Source organism: Lampetra planeri, chromosome 73, assembly GCF_965212315.1.
Source record: "Lampetra planeri chromosome 73, kcLamPlan1.2.h2, whole genome shotgun sequence".
Lineage (NCBI taxonomy): Eukaryota > Metazoa > Chordata > Hyperoartia > Petromyzontiformes > Petromyzontidae > Lampetra > Lampetra planeri.
Window position 1 is genome coordinate 628307 of NC_136178.1, and position 10422 is coordinate 638728.

A 10422-nucleotide genomic window follows, 5' to 3' on the forward strand; every position below is an offset into this window, starting at 1 on the left:
GTTTAGGACCGGTAGAGTGGACAGCTTCTTAATAATAAAGGTTTTTGGGTTAAATCGCGTTATTTATAAATGTCGCAACCCTCCACCACCCGACACGGCCAATCAGTAAAAAATGTGTCACGTTGACAAAAGACAAATATTTAACTTTAGCGCACTGGTGTGTTGAAGAGTGGATCCACAACATTTACAATTTGAGTAGTACGATGTTTCGCTGTAAATTACATCCAGCATCTTCGGGCGATTTGCCAGAATAGTGAAGCCATTCACCTGCTTCCGGTCTTAAATAGTGCAGGATGACGTCATCGTTGTTTGATAATCCTACCACATGATGCATTGAACTTTAAAAACCAGTACAATCTAAATAAACATACTTCAACCACTAGACCCAAAAGGTAAAAAAAAATATTTTTCATCCATGCTTGATATTCTCCAAAAAATTAGCCCAGTAACTTTCAAGTGGGAGTCTCCGGTAAACATCTCAATGGCCATGCCATTATCTTTGGCATTTTTCTTACAAAATGTCTAAATCAACTCATTAAATCATTCCAATACTAAAATTAAACATTTTGACCTCAAATAATTTATACATTACACTCTAGATTTTGACTGCAATGAAGTGAACAAAAATTCCAGTTTTTGAAAGTGCTCGGACATATTTTAAGAACAAATTCCTAAAAATTATTGGCATGCATGCCCCCTTAAACAAGTAAATAATAAAGGGTAACCATCCACCATGGTTCAATCCAAATATTTAACAAAAAACTAGAAATGATGAACAAAAAAACCTAGAGATATAGCCTGGAATAATGCAACATCATCAAATAACCTCCTTGAATGCTAAAAATTAAATGTAGTCGCCAAGTAAGAAACGTTACATTTCCATCCTATCAAACTATGCTAAATTCCCAATAAGAAAATAAGACTTCTGATGAAACTTTAATTCAGTTGAAAACAATGGAAAGAACGATCTCCCATTATTATAAATATAAGAAGATAAGATAATATACATACATCTAAGTGTTCACAAAACAAGGCATTGTCACATTAAATTATCATTTTATGTCTTTGACAAAACACGCCAGAGCAAAATGTATCCAAATACACCACAGTTTGCACTCACTTCTTCCTCTTCACACAGCAAACCTTCTTTCGTGAAAAAGTCATCATCTCTACTCTTCATTTAGTCCCATATATGAACTGGACGTACTGCATAAGCTAGAGTAAATTAAGACATCCTCTTAGAAACAATTGCTGAAGTGTTTGTTTCTTGCTGTGGTTGTCCCACCTGATGACGGACGCTTGTGATGCGCCCGAAACGTCGTGATTTCTTATTTTATTTCTATTATTATTTCTATCATTTTATCATTTATTATTTATTTATTTTTACCTACGTGACTTTACCGAAAAAGAGTATGAATCCTTGCAGTCACGAAAGCTTAAAATCTAGAATTAAGACATCGTCATCCAATGGCATAAGACGAGTTACCTGCATTTGCACTTATGGCTGTGGCAAATCTCATATATAAAACCCTCACACACATTTTCAACCTCTCACTTACTAAATGTACATTTCCACAATTGTAGAAATCTACTTTAATTTGTCCCCGTGTCTGTGTTTTGTCTCTCTCAAATTTAGCTAAGTTCTACCTGATGACAACTGCTTGTGTTGCAATCAAAACATCGTATTCTATTATATAATTGTTTTTCTTTCTACGTGACTTTACCGAAAGAACCAAAGAGTAATTCCTGCAGTCACGAAAGCTTCAAATCAAGTTTGAACCACCTCTACGGGGAGGATTAAAGTTTGTTTTATCTCCCTCTGTGTGTCTCTGTCTGTCAAATTTCATACTTAACTTCTAATTTATCAATCTTTGGAGAACGTAATCAACCAGGCTATGCGTTAACTGTGTGTTAGCCGACTCTCTGTGTTGCATTGCAATACATTTCCAAAAATCTAAGTTTGTTCTCTAAAACTGTCTATTTCTCTCTCTAAAATGTACAATTTCACTCTTTCTTTTCCCCGGCCGCTTCGGGGTGGATTTCCACAAAACTCTTTAAAATGTAACAGTCTTGCTGGGTCTCTCTCTCCCCTGGCCGTCCACACGGCTGTCCACACAGCTTTCTCATTGACATGGTAATTTCTCTGCTCCAGCAGACCCACCTCTCTCTCTGCCCCCACCCCTCTCTCGCTCTCTCAATTTAAGGCCTCGGCACCGAGACGTTGGGTCTCTGTGTGTATAGGTTGTCTCTTTCTGGTTGTGTGTTTGTGTCCCCGTGTCTGTGTTTTCTCTCTCTCTCAAATTTAGCTAAGTTCTACCTGATGACGACTGCTTGTATGCAATCGAAACGTCGTATTCTATTATTTAAATTATTTTCTTTCTATGTAACTTTACCGAAATATTTTTCGATTTAAAGCTTTCGTGACTGCAGGGATTTATATTCTTGGTTCTTTCGGTAAAGTCACGTAGAAGGGAAACAATAAAATAATAAAAATAAAACAATAAAAATTATCACGACGTTTTGGCCACAACGCAAGCAGCCGTCCTCAGGTGAAGAACAGAGCTGTCAGAAAGACCGCGTCCTAATGAACACTGCTAAGCTTGGCAGCATATTTTAAGCTGGGTGGGAGGAGGAGAGCGCCTTGACAAAGGAGTTTACATATCAAGAGGAATTTAGCCTGTTGATGACAAATGCAGATATGGGGTTAGTCACTCCTTGTGGAATGTGTAGGTGGTGGGGGGTCTCAAAGTCATATTATACTAGTGTATTATGTAGGATTAGCAGTAATTAAGGAAGGTAAATTTTTATAATAAAGAACTGCAGCAGCCAAACCACCGCGTATCAAGCTAGTGCATTGTGGAAAAAAAGGAGTTTCTAAAGAACTGCAAAACCCTACTACCATACAATAAACCGATGTTAAAAAAAAAACTAAATATAAACTACATCAATATATTCTTGGTTCTTTCGGTAAATTCACGTGACTTTACCGAAAGAACCAAGAATATGAATCCCTGCAGTCACGAAAGCTTTAGATCGAAATATTACATCAATATAATCAATGTACTCATTGATTATATTGATATATATAATCAATGAGTACAGCTGATAAGCTGAGCTATTAACATTAAGTAACTGGGTATACACTACACTATGTAATGACTACCATATAGTAAACCGATAAAAAACTAAAATATAAACTACATCAATATATCTTCTTGGTTCTTTCGGTAAAGTCACGTAGAAGGGAAGTAATAAAATAATAAAAATAAAACATAATAAAATAAAATAATTCTCACGACGTTTCGGCTACAATGCAAGCAGCCGTCTTCAGGTGAAGAATGAGACACTGCCCAGCTAGGAGCTTATATATAAGCTGGGTTGGAGGTGGAAGAAGAGCGCCTTAACAAAAATAATGTGCATATCAAGAGGAATTTAGCATATTCATGGGAAATGCGTAGGAGGTGGGCGGGGGGGTTTCAAAGTCATATTATGCCCATGCATTATGCAGGATCAGCAGCACCAAAGGGAGGGTGCAGGGAGTAGCATTAACAAAAGAAAGGAATGTTAATAGTATGTAGCTGCAGTTACTAAACAACCACGTAGAAAACTAAAGTAAAAGCCACATAAAAAACTAAAGTATAAACTGCATAGCATCATCAGTATACTTACTATACTCTAAAATAAGCTGAGTTACTAACAGTAAGTAATACATTACAATTCTACGTCGTAAAAATTATATAATATGCTTCCATCTAAACTTTATTCTCTTACATCACACGAGCATACACCGTACTATAGAATAATACATAGTGTTATGTTGAAATGTATAAGGTATAGGGTGATTTATAGCGATACAGTATATAATTTAATGTTGGGTTTATCTATGGCAGTATATAGTACGGTATATGCTCGTGTGATGTAAGAGAATAAAGTTTAGATGGAAGCATATTATATAATTTTTACGACGTAGAATTGTAATGTATTACTTACTGTTAGTAACTCAGCTTATTTTAGAGTATAGTAAGTATACTGATGATGCTATGTAGTTTATACTTTAGTTTTCTATGTGGTTGTTTAGTAACTGCAGCTACATACTATTAACATTCCTTTCATTTGTTAATGCTACTCCCTGCACCCTCCCTTTGGTGCTGCTGATCCTGCATAATGCATGCGCATACTATGACTTTGAAACCCCCCCGCCCACCTCCTACGCATTTCCCATGAATATGCTAAATTCCTCTTGATATGCACATTCTTTTGTTAAGGCGCTCTTCTTCCACCTCCAACCCAGCTTATATATAAACTCCTAGCTTGGCAGTGTCTAATTCTTCACCTGAAGACGGCTGCTTGCGTTGTAGCCGAAACGTCGTGAGAATTCTTTTATTTTATTATGTTTTATTTTTATTATTTTATTACTTCCCTTCTACGTGACTTTACCGAAAGAACCAAGAAGATGAATCCCTGCAGTCACGAATGCTTTAAATCGAAATTTACATCAATATAATCAATATACTCAATATACTCTCCAATAAGCTGAGCTACTAACAATAAGTCATTATACATCACACTTCTATGTCGAAAAAAGTGGCAGCTTTTCTTAACGTTAGCACCACAGACAACGACTAGCGTTGTTCAGACGGACGAGTCCATCTATGCTCGGAACGGAGGAGGGGGGAGAGAGGGAGAAACATTTACCGAAAGAACCAAAGGGTAACCCCATATTGATCAACTGTCAAAGATACTCAAATACAAACTTGATTTGGAGCTTTCCTGACTGCAGGAATTACTCTTTGGCTCTTTCGGTAAAGTCACGTAGAAAGAAAATCAATTATATAATAGCATTCGACGTTCGATTGCAACACAAGCAATCATCATCAGGTACAAATTAAAGAGAAAACAAACCTAGTAAACTTAGAAATATAATGCAATACAACACAGAGAGTCCGCTAACATAACAGTCAAAACCCTACCTGGGTGATTACGTTTTTCCAAAGATTGATAAATTTGAGAGAGAGACAAACCACAGACACGGAGACACATAGACAGACACTTAAGCAGAGAGAAATAACACAGAGACACACAGAGAGACACACACATAGGCACACAGAGAAACAACCTCTCTGTGTCGAGGCCGTAAATAGAGAGACGGGGGGCAGAGAGAGAGGGGGGGGGGGTAGAGAAATTAGCATGTCAATTAGAGATTTGGAGCTTTCGTGACTACAGGAAATACTACAACACGAGGACACAGAGAGAGAGAGAGAGAACACTTAAGCAAACAAACTTAGTAAAATTTGGAAATGTAATGCAATGCAACACAGACAGTCGGTCAACACACAATTAACGCATAGCCTGGTTGATCACCTTCTTCTTAAGATTGCTAAATTAGAAGTGTGAAATTTGACAGAGAGACAAGACACAGACACGGAGACACAAGAACAGACACACAAACAGAGAGAGACAACACAGAGACACAGAGAGAGAAAAAACAAACTTAAAACCTCCCCGTAGAGGTGGTTCAAACTTGATTTGGAGCTTCCGTGACTGCAGGAATTACCCTTTGGTTCTTTCGGAAAAGTCACGTAAAAATAAAATAAATAATAGCATACGTTTCGAAATTACGAGTTGACTCGTGCGACATTCCCATAACGCAAGGCCCCTGCTTAGCGTATTAAAGATTAAATGGCTATCAATAGGAATTGTGGGCGATGGCTCTTCCACAAACCCATACATTTTGTGGGTCATGGAGGATTTGATAAAACAGATTCTGTTTTAAATACTAGAATCTGTGTAACATTTCTTTTTTAAAGTGACTTCTTTTCTAAATTCTTCCAATTTGTTATAAACTTCTGCACAGTGCAGATATAGATTTTTTTCAACAATAAATGTAAAAAAGAATACGACATGTAATATTCTCTGGATTCAGCTCATCAAAGCCTGGACAAATTATTTTCAATGTCATACAACGATCACTCTTTGTATGACATATAAACGTCGTATCCCGAGTGTGGATACAGGCCCATGGCGAGAACATGCTGTGAATAGCGGCAGTGAGGGCTCACCTTGACGAATGCCTCAAACACGTCCAGCATGGCCACGCGATGACCCCCTTCCACCGCAAACTGACGCCTCTGACGAGCCTGCAAACTCACAATGGGGGCATAGTGGCAGGGTAGGTGGATCGAACAGAGAGAATCTTGTTTCAGTGTGTGGAGTAGGTTGCTGACCTATCAGTAGAGAATGTGTTTGTGTCATCCTCTCTCACAGGTGGCCTTTCTCTGGGCACTCTGATTACCTACCACATGCACATGAATAAGCATTAATGAACTGGATGAAAAATTTAAGTAAAATCCTCAACAACCTTTCGTCATCACCACCTATCATCATCAACAGCCATCATCATCACGACAACACACCACCACCCACCCATAATCACCACTTCTCATCATCACCACGATCACCACCAAAACCCACCCATCATCACTCTCACTAACTCACTCTCTCTCATTCACTCTGCCACATTCTCACTCACTGTCAAGCACTGTCACACACTCACTCTCACGCATTCTGTCACACTAACAAGCAATCTGTCAAACTCTCACTAATCCTTAACACAGAGTGTGTTCACATTCAGGTCAGGTTATCGCTGTGAATTTTTCATAATTGTCTCCACCGTGGTGTTCACATAGTCTGGCACACGGATTTACCACACATAATACTGAAAATAACACGTATGACATTATCGCATATGTTCTGGCATGTATGCTGTGTCGCTCTTCCAAGTGTTTTCGGATTGTACCTCGTGTCAATATGAAAAAAAATCAATTCCTGAAGAAGCTCCCAGTAGGTGGAGATAAACGTAAGACTTTGTTGACCTGGAAACATCAGTCTCACACCTCTTTGTCCTGAGTGGACCAGCTGGGGTCATTTGGTGAATTCTATGATCTAAAATATTAAGTTCTAACGATAATTTTGTCTTGCATCGTTCGTGAATAATTGCATCTCACAATCGCTGAGGAAATACAGACCAAGATGGAAGGCTGCCAAGTGGTGAGCGGACACCAATAATTGCAATGCAGTTCTGTATATACGTGTAATGTGAGGATATATCCGGGTCGCTGACGGATCACAACTCGTCACGATGATTGGCTCTGCCGGTCCTGGTCCATAGCCAATGGGGGGGAAGACGTAATGGGAAGGTGACATCTGTAAGAAGAGGATTGGTTCTGCTGGCTTTAGCCACAGCCAATGGGGAGACGAGTCAGGGGCGTGGTCCCGGGAGCCTACGATGGAGTCTGGAAGATTCCATAGAGGCTAACCAGGATTGGTGGAAAGGTACCACATGACCCGGGTATTAAATAGGGGTGAAGACAAACAACACGTGGTCAGAACTGGAACGGAGGGAGAGGCCACGCGAGAGCGGGGGTCCAGGCTGCCACGTGGCAGCGCGCGTCTCTCTCTCTATCCCTCTCACGCTGTCAGCAGCGTGAAGGAGTGTTGTAATGAAAGGCAAATAAAGACCGTATTCCAGAAGTCGCTTCCACGACCTTTATTACATACGGAGATGTTTTCAGCCAATTGGTGTTCATGCTATATGTGGGAGAAAACATTCGATGCCATACAGAAGGGAGATATTTATGTTAATCAATACTTTGGTGGACTGCATTCTGCTGACGAGCCAGGCAGGGTATTGCACGTCAATGTCCAACGCAAGTGACATCACCACCACCATTCATCATCAACCAACCATCATCACCACTTATCATCATCAACCATAACCACCACCCATCATTACAACAAATCATCACCATCCATCATCACCATCAATAACCATCAACATCATCACCCATCATCATAGCAAACAACCACCCATCATCCCCACCCAAGATAATCACCACCCATCATCATGACCACCCATCATCACCACGACCACCCATCATAACCACGACCCATTATCACCACCACCCATCATCATGACCAGCCATCATCATTACCAATCATTATCGTCATCATCAGCCATCATAATCAATACCCATCATCATCAGCACCCATCACCATCATCATCCATCATCACCACCACGTATCATCACAACCCATAATGAACACCACCAATCATCATGACCAGCCATCATCATCGTCACCACCCATCATCATCACCACCAATCATAAACAGACACACAGCTACGGACATAGATTCGAAAACTGAAACAGACACACATAACAGACACACACGAATATACAATCTCTTTGTATATTCGATTGTGTAAAAAACATAATACCCGTGCCAGGCTAGGTGCACATAGACCAATCCATGACAATAAATTACACGCAACTCACATTCACACTACTACCACCACCACCTCAGCCATATAAACATAACTACATAGGTTGATACTACAACTTTAAATTAAAAAGTAAATAAACCAATTAGATGGTGTTTGAAATGTAATACAAGTTCATTAATAATTCCAATTATACAAAATAGCGATTAACCAATATGAAGCCTAAGGCCTAGGTGTATGCCAAGCCTAAAGGCCTCACTTCAGTCCTCGCCGCAGGAACGGCGACATCAAAAACAGCACAGAGCGAGGGCGCAAATGTTTATTTTCTGCAGCGTAATGTGGAATATTTAGATACTATAAACACGACGTACACACAGCTACACAACGCGCACACACACGCCACACTTTCTCTTGAGAACAGAACTCCACACTCTCATTCTCCCACTCTCTCACACTCACCCACGCTGTGTAGGACAGGAAGAGAACGCACCAACTCCACTCACCCACTCAATCTCTTACCCACTCACCCACACACTCACCCACCCACACTCACTCACCCACCCACCCACTCAATCTATTACCCACTCACCCTCACACCCACTCACCCACCCACTCAATCTCTTACCCACTCACCCACCCACTCAATCTCTTACTCACCCACCCACTCAATCTCTTACCCCCTCACACTCACCCACTCAATCTCTTACCCACTCAATCTCTTACCCACTCACCCACACACTCACTCACCCACCCACTCAATCTCTTACCCACTCACCCACACACTCACCCACCCACTCACTCACACTCACTCACTCACCCACTCAATCTCTTACCAACTCAGCCACTCAATCTCTTACCCACTCACCCACCCACACACTTACTCACCCACCCACTCAATCTCTTACCCACTCACCCACTCAATCTCTTACCCACTCACCCACTCAATCTCTTACCCACTCACCCACACACTCACCCACCCACTCAATCAATCTCTCACCCACGCTGTGGAGACCACGGCGTCTGGAGGCAGAATCCAGGCCCCCGCTGTTTCCGGTCACGTGCACCACCAGCACAGCATTACGTAATACACCAGCCGGGCGCGTGGGGGCGGAGCCTCGTAGTAGTGACGTCACCTCTGTTACGTCAGAGCTACGTTGACGCTCACAGTCGAGAGGAATGCGAACGAGGCAGCAGCAGCAGCATTTGGAGAGCGAATCGACGACGAGGTGAGCGTCTCTGTGACAACCCGAAGGATTCTGCCATCTTCAACGCCACCACCACCGTCGCAAACACCACCGCCAGCGCCAACACCGCCGCCAAGGGCCCAATCATGGAAGAGTGGGATACAGAGGAAGAGTGGGATACAGAGGAAGAGTGGGATACGGATGAAGAGTGTGATACGGAGGAAGAATGGCAGACGGCCGACGAGTGGGATATGGAGGAAGAGTCGAGTATGGATCAAGAGGGGGAAACGGCCAAAGTGTGGCAGATGGCGAAAGAGTGGCAGGATGAGCAAGTGCAGCAGGTGGAGGAGATCGAGGTTATGGAGGCAGAGGAGGAGCTGGTGGAGGAGGAGCCGGCATTGCAGAAGGAGAAGAGGAAGAGCAAGTGGCGGAAGTCGCTCCGTGCGCTCCTCCACCGCGTGCTCCTCTGTGGCACGGCAGCTCCCAAAGATTAGGGTGGGGGGAGGTGGGGGACCACGGCTGGACTTCAGTTGGCTGGGCAGGACTGGAGGAACAACCACTACCACGAGACCTGCTCACATTTAGCATCGCCCCCCACACACACAAACACACACACCCCACAAACAACACCCCCCCCACACCCCCTCCACACACACCCCACAAACAACATACACCCCCCCACACACACACACCACACACACCCTACACACCCCCCACACACACATCCTCCACACACACACCCTACACATACACCCCACAAACAACATACCCCCCCCCCCACACACCACACCACACACACCCTACACACACACCACACACCTCCCACACACACACATCCTCCACACACACACACACCCTCCACACACCCCACAAACAACACACCCCCCCACACACCACACACACCCTACACACACACCCTACACACACACCACACACCCCCACACACACACATCCTCCAC

At 42.5% G+C, this 10422-nt stretch overlaps 1 protein-coding gene across 3 annotated transcripts in view; it reads right to left on the reverse strand.

Annotated features, from left to right (window-relative positions):
- LOC144737722 (uncharacterized) overlaps nucleotides 1-9367 on the reverse strand; it is a 36800-nt gene extending 27433 nt beyond the window's left edge. For 2 of the 3 annotated variants that reach the window (XM_078620573.1, XM_078620574.1), the window contains exons 1-2: nucleotides 9277-9367; nucleotides 6060-6137 (exon numbers count right to left, since the gene is read on the reverse strand). The gene's annotated coding sequence lies outside the window, so the exon portion shown is untranslated. The remainder of the gene's footprint in view (nucleotides 1-6059; nucleotides 6138-9276) is intronic. The other variant, XR_013589060.1, reaches the window with a different exon arrangement.
- Between the last annotated feature and the right edge of the window lie 1055 nt (nucleotides 9368-10422).